Here is a 16,029-nt window from a genome sequence, read left to right as displayed (position 1 = left end):
GTGAAGCTAGACTAAAGAGACGGAGACACTGGAAGCCTGGGAAAGGGAGGTGCTGCATGGTATGGCCATGTGTCCCGTGCGTTGAGGATTCCTAAGGATAGGAGCTTTTGAACTAGGTATAGCTTTATAATGTCAGACTGATTGAGCTTCTTGTCGCTTAGATAGGCAGGTGTGTGTGTGTGTGTGTGTGAGAGAGAGAGAAAGAGAGAGAGAGAGACAGAGAAGAGAAAGAGAAAGTGAGAGAAGACAGAGAGAGAGAATAAAGGAGAGACCCTACATTGTGTAATAAGGAACATCAGGTCACAAAAAAAAAAAAACCTCTCCCAAAGGGCCCATGGGAAGGATGTGAGGTTGGAAGTGAGGTTGCGGGGACCAGTCACTGGCTTCTCAGTACATCATTGGTTTTATCCCCCTAGAAATCTCCTAATAGCAGGTATTACACAACTCATCAATACTGTCAAAGCCTTCATAATGTGCCAGCTGGGGACCTGGCTAATGCAGGCCAAGGGGATCTGTGCTAACTGTTATCTTAGTCAAACAGCTACATTGCAGAAAACGAGCACAGGCGATGTCATGCAGCATGCGCTCAATCATAAGGTGTTTCATGAGAGAGAAATACACTAGTTTTTAACAAAATGCCTGTGTGTTTATTTAACAAGATCTGAAGCAGAAAATACAACAATCTATTGGGGTTAGTCTTTTATGGATAGGAAAGATAGGCTTATTGCAATGTAAAGTATTGCAATTGTGTGTAGAAAGTAACCTCTGACTCTGTGAATCTTCATAAAACTGTAGGACTTTATGTGTGTTTGTAGTGAGGGACAGGAAGGGAGGGAGATATAAAAGGCAGAAATGTTAAAAGCGCTTTGGTGGAATAAGTCTTCAGTAAGCCTCCTAGAGATTAGAACATGTTAATGTAACACTTTCACAAAGCTCCCTCTCTGTGCTTGTATGTCTATGCGTATGTGTGAAAGTGCAAAAACATATGGACATACTTGATCAATGACTTTGTATAAACTATATATGCGGCTATAATACAACTTAATGTATTCATAATGTGTGTACATGCATATAATGTGTGTACACAAACACACATACACACAATTGTAGTTTATATATATATATATATATATATATATATATATATATATATATATATATATATATATATATATATATATATAAAGCAATAATATTTGAAAATGCAGTAAAATTCCACTTTCTCTGAATGATATTTTATTCTATGTTCCATCAAATGGAAGTAGCAGCAGAAAGGCTTGTTTGCTGGAGGAACTGTCACACTTAGTTTAAATCAACGATTTCTTATGAACTCAAAGGCTAAAAGGATCCATAATGACTGACATTTCTCTGTGTTAGTCTCCTCACTGTCCCTGCTACAAATACTCCAGTTTTACACACTGTAAAACTGACCTTCATTCTTAAAGGTCATAAGTTCATTAGAGCAAGCATCAGCTCAGATCAACAGTGCTCTAAGTGACAGGCAGTAGTGAGCTTGCCGGCTCCAGGCTGCTCAAGTGCTATACGGTCAGTAAATAACATCCTCTGTTCTTTCACTCTGCTAGGAGGAGGGAGATAAGATAAAGTGTGTGAGAATACATCAGACTTGAGTAAACAATCTTATCTTAAAGAGACCTACAGGGAAAAAAACTAGCACTTCTCAGCAAAGCACCATGTACCTCCGGCTACAGTACAAAATAGAATTGATGTGACAAATTATCAGTTCTTTCCTAAATGAAACTTCGTGTGTAACAAAACCAAGGAAACTTATTCAGAATGCTACAGCTGTTTCGTGCCATTAACCTCCATTTATTTCACACTCAAGCTAACCCACTCCATCCCAAGACCTTGCTCCAGCCAAAAACATAGCGTTCTCCAGGACATTCAGCCCTGACCCTCCACTGACACATGTTCCCATGGTGAACCTAGCTTCCTGGAGAAATTCCCCATCAACTGCTGCTGTATGACCCAGCCTCTGTGGCCCTGTGAGGCATGTGATCATGTCTGTCTTTTTCAGTGTCAGGGAGTCAGAGATGTTTGAAAGGGGTGAGATAAATAATATTCTGTGCTTGCCAAAGGCCAGACAAAAAGGGACAAACACGTACCTTTGTTAAACTCAGCCTAGTGATCTTCAAAATCAGCTCAGGAGGAGAAAGATCCTGTAAAAACACACAAACAAATCCTGATTATACCTATAATACCAACTGAATATTAGCATTAGCATCTGTTGCTGCTGTTGAGGGAGTCCCTTTTTAGACTATCCAGGCAGTTTTCTCCAGAACTTCAACATGGCAGAGCCACTGCTAAAGGTATCAACAAATCTCATTTAAGTTTGGGATATTCCAAAGCAGAACAACCTACAAAGTAATTGCCTTATAAAGTGACAACTCACTACCCAGATATTTAATTAACAAAAGGATGAATGATTGATGAATCCGAAACATTGCTGAGATAAAACATTTGACTTCGTTGCTCTGACCTCAGATTCTGAGTGAGACTCTTTAGCTTCAGGCTATTTATATTTTAAACAGCAAATCGTTTAAAGAGTCTGTGCCAATGTCAGCCTAATTAAGTAGGCATTGTAGTTATGAAGATCTCATGGGTTTAAGGAAGCAGCTTTTCTCTGTTCTCTGTTGACTCTGACTGTATGTAGCAGAGTCTGTATGGGACATTGGCCATTAAAAATGAACTTAAATGAGACAGATGAATAATTTTATAGTAATCAGTTATTATAAAAACACTATTGATATGTGAGATAATGCCAGATTTTCATTCATTTTTTTGCCAACATAATTTCACAATTGCATATCTGTAAGAATTTACACACCCAAACTCTCAGGAAAAGTTAAGAATGCTTAAAGTAAGGGCTTGTGTGGGGTTCTGCATTCATACCGTTTCTTATGATTCAATTAATTCATAATTCAATGACATCTTCCCTTCTCGTTCTAAAGAGTAAAAGGTTTTGGTGAAATCCCTCTTTCTGGTGTACCTGGAATCTAAATCATTTAAATGCTTGACATCTTCTTGAAAGGTAACCAAAAAAGAAACATAGCCATTTTAGATCTATGGCTGAAAAAGTATGTACAGTATCAATGAAAAGCAATGAAATCTGGAATTTTTAGGATGTACATAAAATTGCACTGAGCAATCAGACACAAAACTGCCACCATTTTAATGTTCTATTCTTTAGTAAGAAACTGATGGATCTTGGTGGATCCAAAGCAAAGAACTATCTTTGAGTCATACAGTAGAATGTTCCTAGTGTTAGGGAACAATCCAAAGCAAACAACAGTCTCCGAGTCACAATAGAATGTTTCCAGTGTTGGGAACAATCCAAAGCAAACAACAGCCTCAGAGTCACAATAGAATGTTCCCAGAGTTAGGGAACGATCCAAAGCAAACAACAGCCTCAGAGTCACACTAGAATGTTCCCAGAGTTAGGGAACGATCCAAAGCAAACAACAGCCTCAGAGTCACACTAGAATGTTCCCAGTGTTAGGGAACGATCCAAAGCAAACAACAGTCTTTTTTGGACTAGGACTTTTTCGGTCACCCTGTCGCTGCACTTCATAGTGTTTTTTATTTAAACAGATCCTCAGTGCATAATGTAAACTCATATTGTAATAACTTACAGCACAAGTTAACAACATAATCTACATCTTCTTGTACTTTCTAATAATGAGGAAAAAAAACTTTCACAAAGCCATTTTATAATAATAATAATAATAAAAATTTACAGTATTATATATATAAAACAACAAGATGTATGCACTGTATTGTGTTTGTGTGTCTATGGCCCTTGAATGGCTCAGGAGACATTTTTCAGAATGACAAAAGGATGATTGAGAAAGAGTGAGATAAATGAGGAAGAGCAAGACAGCGCTAGCACAAGAAAGAGCAGTGCCTTTGAGGAGAATGCACAAAGAGGTTTAAAGAAGCTATTATGACCTGACAGTCAGTGAAAGTGTGCTAAACAGTGTAACTGAGTAAACCACACTACCACTGCAGAGAGAAGGCTCCAGCTGGCCCTGCTAGGAGTATTATTAGTGAGCGGTTAGCTCTAACGCAACATGCACAGGGTCCGGCATTCCCTCTAAATGAATAAATAAACAGAGCCTCACATGTTTGCAATAATTTTGGTGTATGTAATGTTTGTATGCTTCAAAGTTACTTTTCAAAATATAAGTTTACATACATATTTGACCCAAATCCTTATAGGAAATTGTCATGAATAGTGAAAAGCCTCTAGAATTTATTTCTTAATTAAGACTGGATGCTAGCCATTGGCACTGGGACATGGACTGTAAAGCAACAAGTGACTAAACAAGTGAGCTTGACGCGCAAGGCTATCTGAGAAGAGGGACAAACAAAGACAATTTCAAAAGGAAATCCATAACAAATTATGTCACCCTCTGACAAGGTTTCATGCATCAAAATATATTACAATATTTTAGATTTTCATAAATTTTATATCATGTATAAGGAAATCTAAAAGGTCAGTGAAAAAATTATATCAGTAACACATGATGACACATTATCTCTACATACAATACCAATCCACCATGCAAAAGGTTGATCACTATTGCTGAATAGCATGATTTTGTTTGCACAATAAGATTACATGTTATTTACAGCTACTGAGAATTTCTAAAATGGTAAACAAATAGATCAACTATGTATGAATATACCTACTTTGTCATCTCATACTGACTCTAGAATTTGAACACACTGACATGGTGTAATCTGGAGAAGCACATACACACATTACATGGCTATGAAACATCTTTTATTCTAGAACTGTAATAGATAACACCTAAAGGTTTACATCAATTGTACTTTTTCCATTTTGTATTGTGCATTGTACTATGTAACACTGGGACATGCTTTCCCCAACAGTGTATTAATCAACATGGGAGCTAAATGGAATGACTATAATCATGTATCTCTGGCATGGTTAGGGTCCTAAGTCTTGTTAAGATGTAGGTAAAAACTAACATGCCATGAAGTCCCCATCCATTTGAGCTGCACCCTCAGGATGCTACCGCTTTAAGATGCTGCCACAAATAATCAATGTCACTTCAGACCGAAGGTCTTTCAGACACAATGCCAACAGCACTTTCACACTGTAGGCCAGTGCAGCAGACACAAACGATGTCCAGTCACACTCTAAAAAGGAATTCCAGCTGAGAATTCCCCATCGATACTGTTTGGTGCCCAACATAGAACTGGGCTTAGTCTGGCTTCAGAACAGCACATGGTGCGGTGGTACGCCGAAAGGCTGGCCACGTACTGGTGAGCCCCCCTGCCGAAAACCCCTACGGAAGAGCAGCATGCAGCTAGGGGAATACTGGATTTGGCTTTGACGTAGCAGAGTTCCAGTTTTTTGCTCCACTTATTGCTCTAGTTTTACGATCTGATTCGGTGCGGCCTGTACAGCTTGTGCTTCTGTAAGCCAGGTGTAGAGTGAGTGTCCTCAAACACAAGGCTAATACAAAAAGCTTTCTGTTACATTTACAGAGTTCTAGAAAAGTAGAATTCTAGCAAAGTGAACAATATCTACATTGATATATACTCTCATTGTTCTTATTGAAAAAATGCACAATGAAAAATAAGCATGACCCACGAAGGAGAAGAGTGCACTACCAACCCAGTGTGTGCTCAGTCAAGGGAATGAAGGTCAAGCTCATAAAAATGGAAAAATGGAACTTGCTTCAGCAGGTCACCTGACAGGTGATATATAGGCATAATAACAAGGTATTCAATCTCTGCATGCTACTATTTTCAGAATCACACACACACACACACACACACGCGCACACACACACAGAGCATAAGGCAATCAATCATAATCACTCATGTTTGGCACCTACATGACACGTACGTTAACTTTTTAGTGTTTTCACAGTGAGAGAATAAGAGTGTATGTCTACGTATTTGTGTATGTCTATGTGTCCGTAATTCATTCTGGTTAGTCAAATCAACTGTAAAATGTACACATTAGGAGGATGTATAAAGAGCAAGTTTACATGACCTTGTGCTGGTGTTTACCCAACTTTAAGTTTCTGCTTACAAGTGAATATTAATTAGACGGAGTCTGAATGTGTACGCATCTCTCCATTTTTCTCTCTCTAGACTGGTTGACACTCATAGAGGTGACCTTGAGAAGAGCAGAGGAGCCTCCAGTCATCGTCATGGAGACAGAATCCAGCTCAAGCTAGACCACAGTGGGTGAGGGAGAGGGAGGGGCTCTGGGAAGAGAGGAACGACGGGGAGAGAGCGAGGGTAATGGGGGGATGGGTTGGAAGGAGAAGGCCCAAGCGGTGTGAGGGAGGCCGGAAAAGAGAGGGATGGCGTGAAATCTGGGAGGGAGGGATACTGAGTGACAAAAGCAAAAAACAGTGACAGTGATGAAGCGAAAGGGAGAGATGGAGAGATGGAGCAGAGGAGAAGAAGATCAGGAAGCCTATGAGAGGCAGCGCTTCTCGGGAAGGCAAGAGGAATGGAGGGAAGGCTTGGATGAAAGAGTATGTGTGTGTGCGGGGAGAGATCGCGAGAGAGCACACATGCTGACAAACAGAGTGCTGGCATTGCTTTGGCGTCCGCTCCCCTGTCTCTGGTCCATCAATCTGTTTTAGATTACTGTAATACAGCTCTCTCTCTCTGTCTACCTACCTCTCTCTCTCTCTCTCTCTCTTTCTCAATGTCTACCTACCTCTCTCTCTCTCTCTCTCTCTCTCTCTCTCTCTCTCTCTCTCTCTCTGTCTGTCTCTCCGAGCCAAATAAACCTTTCCTGCTCTAATCTCCTAGGCCAGACTTGGCCATCACATTTTGATCAGACACGAGCCACTTCACTCTTCTCTATTTCATTTCATTTTCATGCAATTTTCATAACCGTCATCCTCCCAGGCTGGCTAGTTCTGAAAGGAAATCAAAATATTTCATTGTGAAATGGCTCTTTCACACTTGAATATTCTCAGTTCTGATTGCAGACATCACTGGCCTATAATCCCTATATTCCTGTTAGAAAATCTCCACAAATTGTATGTTATAATTTATTTAAATTAAATTTAAACTGCTTCACATAAGAAGATAAAATGACCAGGATACTCTATACACATGTCATGATGCTAGTGGAAACATTGACTTATCTAAATATAACTCATCCAAGTCTTCCTGGACAGCTCCTGCAGGGGAATTGGAAGTACTAGATTTTTATATTAATACCTGCGAAGGAGAAATTAGTAACATAAATTTCAACAAATCTTCTAAAAATCATAGTCTACCAAAGGAATACTCTGCACTTAAAAATTTAACAAAAAGGAGTGAGATTGTTATTAAGGTGTTGGAGCTGTTGGATCTGTTGTGGAGCTCTTGTCGTTTAAAGAAAGGACCTTTACAAGAAAAAAAGCAATCTAGCAGCTTTCTGATACTCGTTTTTATAGGCAGAACAGCTCTGACATCACTTCACAGTCCTCCATGCAATCCACTATTAAACATATTATTTCAGCAGGACTCCTCCCTGATTCCACACAGAATTTTATTGTAGATAATCCACACTGTAGCCATTTCTATTTTCTCCCTAAAATTCACAAGGAAAACAATACTGGATGTCCTGTTGTATCTGCTTGTTCCTGCCCAAACAGAAATTTTTCAACCATTTGTTCAGTCCTTACCTACATATGTTAAAGGTTCTTCAAACTTTCGACAAATCCTAGAATGCCTGAATGAACAAATGCTACTTTCCAACTTCTTACATTATACAGTGGACTTTAAAGGTCTGTACACGGTCATCCCTAATGAAGATGGTTTGAGAGTTTTTAAATATTTTCTACATGGAACACCAGGGAAGACCTCTCCTACTGATATTCATGTAAGACTGTTGGAACTTGTGTTAGCTCTGAATTGTTGACTCCAAGTACTACTCACAAATAAGAGGAGGTAGTATGGGTACTAAAATAGGGCCATCCTATGAAAACCTCTTTGCAGGATTCATTGAGAAACATTTTTTTGAGCAATGTTTTGAACATTGGGCCTGTACCCTTAGTATTTCTGAAATACATTGATGACATTTGTTATATTGCTACATGCACATTAGAAGAGCTCCAACTGATAATTTCTTCATTCTCCATGTTCCACCCAGCTCTGGAATGTACTAAGACTTAAGCACATTTGCAGTGAGAATGAAAACTTACTCCAGTAAAGTATGGAAATATGTTAATATTTTCAAAATTTTGTGTTTCCTGAGGAAGTCAAAGATGCTGCCTTTGCTCATGTTTACCTGTTCAGAGAGTAGATGCACTGAACTATAAATAATCTGCTGTTAAAACTACAAGAATTCCCTTGGTGCTGACTTATCATCCTACAAATAAAATAGTGGTGAATGTTATACTGAAACACTTCAGAATCTTCCAGGATGATGCAGAGACTGCATCTTTTTTAAGCATCCTCCACTAATTTCTTACAGATGAGACAAAAACATCAAAAACATGCTTATCAAGAGTGAGATAAATGAGCATTTAGATAACTGCGCTACTGTAGCCCACAACTGCTCTAGATGTGCTGCATGTACATTTCTTAACACAGCCACCAAAATAACTGGAACAAAAAGAGCAATTGTCATCACCCATCATTCCTGTTCATGCATCACCGTATGAGCTGTCTGCTGTATTACTTTCAAGAGATGTAATCATCTGTTCCTTGGAGAAACCAAGAATTATGGTTGATATGATTTAAACATCTGCCTTTTCAAATATAAATTGGTTCCTCCTCCTATATAAACAATTATTACAAAATAAACATAGTTAATGGTACATAGTACAATTACTACACGTTCATGCTTTTTTATTTAGCATTCATTGGAAGAACAAACCAGAATGGGGATACAGTTGGGTCATGGTAGCTTTTTCCAACACTGCTGTTAGTATAGACTTCTGGAACCTGCAGGGCCACTGTATGCAACAGAATAATTAGTACTGCCATTGGTTTAGTGCAGGGAGTGTTTTTGAATGATCTCTTTGTTCATTCTATTTTCCATTTCAAAAACTGAAATCGAAAAACAGGCTCTTTCTTTTTTGTTTCAAAATACAATCACAAGCAACAGAGAAAACAAGTAATTTAGAATTTTCATTGTCAGAAATAACATATACAAAATGCAAAAATGAAATATATATATTTTTCCCCACAATAAAACAAAACCAGAAAAGAGGTCTGTATTTTTATTTTACTTAAGATTTTGCTCATAAAGCCACCATCAAAACAATTTGAGCTGCCCTATTACTCTCTCTCACTGTTATCAGAGATGCTAGCTAGTGAGCTGAGGGACCAAGAAGGCGGTGGTGTAGGTGAGATGCTTCTAGTGGAACTGTCAGTAATCCTGAAATTGTGTGGTTACACAAGCAGTAAAACTAACACTTGAGATGTCAGACCTTGTGTGACAACATAAAAATCTCCACTGTGTTGAGTCTGAGGATTTATGGGCAGAAAGAAAGAAAAACAGGAAATGAATCAAGTATGGGAACGAATGATAACCAAAGAATAACAAAAGAAACCAAATGAAACTCAGAGAAACAACAAATAAACAGAGCACCACATGTCCAACAATCATGACAAGGAAACCAGTGGTATAGTCACATGGAGAAATCAACCAAAAACAAGAAACACCTGGGAACAATAAAGGCGGGGAATCCATTAAGGAAAGAACGTGGGAAACGAAACCAAAACATGCACAAAGACAACATGACCAAAGAGACATAATGAAACATACAGAGAACGAATCACAAGACAAGGGACATAAACCAAGAATAAAACTGAAATGAACACAACCACACACACTGAAGCCATTGCCATGGAGATGGAGACACTGGATAACAGTAACCTCAAACCTGCAGGATCTGCACAAGCTGGAAGAGGGTAATTGAGTGCCATGAACTGGGTTAATGCAGACCCAAAGATTGAAGCTGAAGTTCTTTCTGTTTCACTGCCAGATACCCCACTTGAAACCACTGGCAAAAAGCATGAGAGTAACAATGGGCTTGAGAACATTTTGGCCACTTTCTAACAAGCATGATGAGACATTAAAAAAAATCTCAGTAAGTGAATTGATGATCAAGGTGATTTCCAAACAAACTAAGTAGGTGTCCTGCACTGTACATTGATTCACAGTGGATGTAAATCTACAAAATGAAAAAATTTAATTGTGCTGAAATTCAATAGCTGGAAAAAGAAAATTAGTTTCTGGAGGCTGCCGTGGATGGCTGTAAATCCTAAAGTTGGAATTGGGCACTGAGGATCCTCTTAAGGAGGAAAATGGAGAAGACACTAGAAATTTATCAGTTGGCATCCTTTTAAAGTAACTTTGAAAGGGGCTGATGTCATCCATTGTCTTGGACCAACAAGAAATGACAGACCTTATAGATCCATTATCATTGTATTTGCATTCTGCCGCCTGTGGGATGACATTTGGAAGGCTGCCAGATGATGCAAGCTTCACTGGGACAACTACAGCTTTCAGAGGTTCTACCAGTGCAGGAGTGAACAGCAAGAAAGAAGCTTAGTAGCCCTTAGTGAAGAAAGCAAGTGATGATGGGAAGAAGGATGGATAGTCTATGCGGGAAATTGTGGAAAAGTTACCACAAGGCACAAGGAAGACAAGGTGCTGTCGATAATAATCAGGTCTATCTGCTACAAAACCAAAGAAGGGATTCTGTGTAAAGCTTGGGGAAAGAACAATATGATTCTGAACAGGGGACTTAATATGCTTTGATCACGACTACCCCTCAGCAGTCCTGAAGAAGTGTCAGGAATATTCTGAAGCAAAGTGAGTGCTATAGCGAAGAAAGATCCACTTCCAGCCTCCGTTAAAGTACGAGTGTTCTATGAGGACAGGACATGGCTGAGGAAGACAGCAGACTGTCTGTCAGCATGGAGGAGAGCCTGGCTGAGCCGATATACTGCTCACTTGGGAAACAGTGGGAGGACCAACACAGCAGGGGATGGGAGAAGAGCGAGAGAAATATATTAAGGAGAGACTGCATGCTTTCAGAAGACAGCCCTCAACTCCTCCAGGAGAGCTATAAGTTCCGATTAACCTCAAAAGTGTTGAGAGGTTACACAGAATCTAATGCTATATTGTAAGGTAGATTTTTTATTATTCTATTCTATTTTATTTTCTGCTGTCACCCTTTTCCCCTATCTAAATGAAACCATATACATGGGAGGAATGCACAAGGAAGTCTTTTCTGTGAATCCAATAAAATGCAGTAAACTTGTTTGATATCAAGCAGGAACACACATGTAATAAGCATAAAAAATAAATAACAAGCGTGAAAAATAATAACAAGCATGAAAAACTGAAGAGAATGGGTTTCACCTATTTGCTTTTCTTCTCATATAAATCAGGACATAGGAGAAGGGTTGCTATTCTCATCTCAAGCAAAGCTAAATTTTGAAAAAGTGTTTGAAATGGGAGACAAGAAGGGCAGATGTGTTCTGGTAAGGGGGGTTATATATGAGAATCCAGTTACTCTATTAAATGTATATGCAACCCCCAGGAAGTCATATACGTTTCTTCCAGAAAATCACCATCATAATAACAGAAACAGAAGATCTCTTGATATCTGAGGGAGATTTAAAGACATACTACCAAAGGTAGACTCTTCTAGGAAAAAGACTCAAAGTCCCTACATAGGAAAGCTATTACACTTCCTGAAGATGCTGGTCTAACTGACATATGGAGAGACCTTTCCCCAATGGAAGGGGAAACACTCACTACTCTGCCCAACAGAGCCTATATACGAAAGCAGACTATTTCATTTCATTTCATTTCAAGGAAGAAAAAGACAAAATAAGCACACATGGAAGTAGGCCACATGTGGACCCTACACCTATATATTTATCTATTAATTTTAATTTGCAAACAAAGAATAGCAAAGAATAATACATGGAAACTAAATTCAAGATATCTCTTTTATAGATCAAATTAAAAAATAGTTTTTACTTGGAATTTAACATTAGAGGAATTACAAAACAAACTGAACTATAAAGAAACAAACTGAGTTTGGCACAGGATACCTCAGAGGAATTTAGAAAAAGATTAAATTAAATGAATAGATTGGCTACATAACATACTATTACATTTTTTTTTCTTAAACAGAGGCATTATATAAGTGGAACTAAATCTATGAAAATACTAGAATGGAAACTGAACAAAGGTATAACTTAAATAATCCAAGTCAAATTCAAGACGTTTTGAAGCATTTTCCAAAACTCTATATTCTAAAGTTCCACCCAGATGGAGGGAAGAAATAATCCAAGATACACCAAAAGAAGGCAAGAATAAGATGAAATGTGCAACACTTAGACCAATATCTGTTGTATATTATAGATTATTTACTTCTATCATGGCTATATGACTAGAAGAGTTTCTACCCACCCAACTTATAACGATCAGACGAAACACGAAACACAATGCCAGACACAAGACAATATACAAAGGTCATTACATATTATAGATTATATACATAAAAATTAAATGAAAGCACTGGTGATTAGCATGGATGGTGAACGACATTTGATTCCATAAAAACTGGACATTTCTTTCCAGTCTTAGACACTCCAGTTCAATTTATTTTAATTCCCAATCATATTTTCAGCAAGATTTGAGGATTATAATATTTTTGGAAATGTAATTATTGGCCAAATTAGATTTCTAATCCCTTTCCAGTTTTCACCAGCAGGCACTTCTTACCTGAATGCTATGCTATGAACATACAAAACACACTTATAGAATAACTCTGAAATATCTATAATAAATAATTCAGTGTTTTTCCAAAATGGTTGCAGAGAAAGAACAACATTCTTTTTGTATTTGACAACTCTTGGAACGTGCTTTCATATAGCAACACATAATGACACTCCCTGTCCCCTTAAAAGAGTATAATACATTGATAAAGTTTACATGCAAAATGTATTATTCACAAACAAAACCTCTTGAATATTCTTCCATCCCTGTCTCATTTTTCATTGAAACTAAATCGCATCTTGAATCCTTAAAGCTAATAAACACAAAGAAAAAACCCCAAACAATTTTCAGTAACTACAAGTGATATAACTACAATCATAAATGTTTGCTTTCCTCTGTTTGTGTGTGTGTTTGTGAGAAGCCTTCTCACAACTGTTAAATTGTTATATAAAGTATCCTTTGTTATTTTATTTTATCCGATGTTTTTGGTTATCATATGAATTTCCAACCTGCTGTGTTTTTCATATATTATATGTATTTGTGCTGTTTGAATGCTACCTGATCTTTTGTTCTGACATTGATTCTCTATATGAATAATGACAATCATAAAAAGTTATCTAGCTAGGGCTTGGGTACCATACTCCATAATATTTTTAGATTTAGGTTTTTCTTCAAGAGTGTTGGGAGATTTTGTGCAAAGAAATTAACTGATGAAATTTAATTTGGAGTATAGTCCCAAAACTATTGCTAGATCACTAGCTAACAGCTCTGCTAACAGGTGCCTTGAATTGCTTTGATGATATCCTTATGAAAAAACTTTTTTTCTCTGTATTGAATTTTAAAATGAGTATCCAGTAACTATTTGTTTTCATTTTTTAAATGTCCATTTTAACATTAAAAAACAATGACCAAATATTACATAGACCATTGGACAGCAGTCCATTTTCTGCTGTATCCTGGGACCCCAAAGCATTTGTGTCTTTTAAGACCTTCATAAATACCAACAGGGAGAAAATTAAAATGCATCTCTTTAAGTGGAACTTCAAACCAATTTGAATGTAATGGGTGTTGAGTTTGTTAGAGATTAGTTTGTTAGAGATTTTCTTTCAAACCAAAATACCCCACAATGGAACCATTATCCCCTAGTACATCCGTATGCATGTGATGTAAGAGACGTTTCTGAGATAGTTGTTTATTTTGCATTAGTGAGGGCATTATAATTGAAATGAGATTCAGGTTCTGTGAGATCTCTAATAGCTTGGAACCCACATATCTATATTAAGAGGCTCTGGCTTCATAAATATACTCCTTAAACAAAGTCTCAGAGCTGAGGTGCTACCATACTCATTTCTGTTAGCATGCTCTTGCCTGTAGCTGCTTATGTCTGTAGGTGGAGGGAAGCTTGTCCTGCCTGGTGCAGCCCTATGTCAGCTCCTGGGATGCACCTGAGGCCGGGTGTCAGGAGTGATGAGCCAGTGATTTATCAGTACAGTCCGATAGCAGGGGGATGAGGGAGGAGCTGAAAGCAGGACCCAGTTTGAAATGAAGAGCTCTCGACAACACCTGCACCTCAGGCTCCAGCTTTGGAAGAGATGGATGAGACAGTGAGTGAAAGACAGTGAGAGAGAGAGAGAGAGACAGACAGACAGACAGAGCTGTATAAAACTAAGAAGGGAAAAGATTTCTCTGTCATAGGAAACTGGAGGAAGAGAATGGAAAATAAAACCATGTACAAAGAGTACCGTAGCCACAGATTCTGCTATCAGGCTTCCCTCTAACTTCCTCTAATCCTAACTTGGCATTAGCTGCCCCAACACAATACTTCATAAAATCCCTATGCTACAGTGGCTTTAACTAAACAATTCTGCTCTTGAACACACAATAACTATTCAATCCATTCTTAGAATCCTTATTTAGCAACCTGATACTGTATTAGAATTATATAGTGTACACATAATTATTCAGTAAATTAAATCATAACTCATAACTCATTCCATAACTCATTTACTTAGTAACTGGCTCTTAAGTGGATAGCATGATTATTGTTTTGGTCCGGGCCTTCGATAATTAAACACATGATTTATGATGTTATGCAGCATTGGGCGTCACGATTAAGGAAGGAGGTTTGAGTTTCTTTTGTGAGATTAGTAAATATACGCATTATTCCTTATACGTCCTTATACGTCCTTATACATTATTCCTTATACGTTTGATTTTAAAAAAGGTTATTGCTATCACAAGTTTAAAACTAAATCTCTATCTATTATAGAATTTACCTTACACTCTTTTTCTTTTTGCCTTCAAATTTTAGTTGTTTAAATAAAAATCAAGCCACTGTTTATATAACATTACAGCTATTACTGTCATACCAATCATGTGCACTGATTATCTCATTAACACGTACAATACCAAAAACTCCCTGGTAATCCTCTAGTAGCCTCATTTAATCAAGCACACTGACCCGGTTCCTGCAACTGCAAAGCAGCTCGGTTCACGCTGCGCTCTTTGTCTGTCTAGCAAGCAATTTGGGCAGCAGTTTCAACATGACCCAGCCTAGCGCATCTCTCAGGGTCAGCACAGGGACAGGGCCTTAGATTTTGCATGGGTTGTGCATGCGATGAGTGTGGTCGGCCTCTCTCTTATCCAGTCTCGGAGCTCTGTTAGCACCAGCTTTCGTATAGTTCACGGAGAACAATGAGTCATCGGCCACTGTGAAGGCAACGTGAGGACATTTTCAGACACTTTCGCCGGCGAAAGATCAGAGGGCTGGAAGCAGTGAGCAGCTGCTGCTGACTACGGATCGGAAGCCAGTGAATAGACATGCGCTAGATCTGCCAGCGTTTGCGCTCTACTGACTCATGACTCGGCGGCCTGTGCACAAAGCACAATCTCAGCACGTTTTTGAGTGGCGTATAGTCTGCTCACCGGTGGAGGAAGCAGCTTCAAAGTACCCTCAGGACTGCATCTATTTGCAGTAATAGGATTGTGGATTAGGGTTTGTTGCATTAGTTTTACCTAACCAAATCTTTATCTTAATCAGATGCCACAACCTAATAAACAATTAACCAGACCAGATGGTTTGCAGGCGAGCTACATGAGTGATGTCAGTATGCGCATTTCTTCGTATTTTCTGTTTTTCCATTTTTTTAAAGACTAAAAGCATGAAAACAGACAGTGTTAAATCAGGAAGTGAGTTTGATTTGTGAGACTAAGAAACCTTAGATTTTATAACTTAAAACTAGCTTAAAAGCTATACAAAATATCTGACTGTC

At 38.2% G+C, this 16,029-nt stretch overlaps 1 protein-coding gene across 2 annotated transcripts in view; it reads right to left on the bottom strand.

Moving 5' to 3' along the window:
* Positions 1-16,029, bottom strand: part of dlgap4b (discs, large (Drosophila) homolog-associated protein 4b) — a 94,960-nt gene that overhangs the window by 63,119 nt on the left and 15,812 nt on the right. For both annotated transcript variants that reach the window (XM_026997613.2, XM_026997614.2), the window contains exon 2: positions 2,124-2,177. The gene's annotated coding sequence lies outside the window, so the exon portion shown is untranslated. The remainder of the gene's footprint in view (positions 1-2,123; positions 2,178-16,029) is intronic.

Source organism: Electrophorus electricus, chromosome 3, assembly GCF_013358815.1.
Source record: "Electrophorus electricus isolate fEleEle1 chromosome 3, fEleEle1.pri, whole genome shotgun sequence".
Lineage (NCBI taxonomy): Eukaryota > Metazoa > Chordata > Actinopteri > Gymnotiformes > Gymnotidae > Electrophorus > Electrophorus electricus.
The sequence above is the reverse complement of the archived record's forward strand: the minus strand, read 5'-3'. Positions and strand labels throughout refer to the sequence as shown.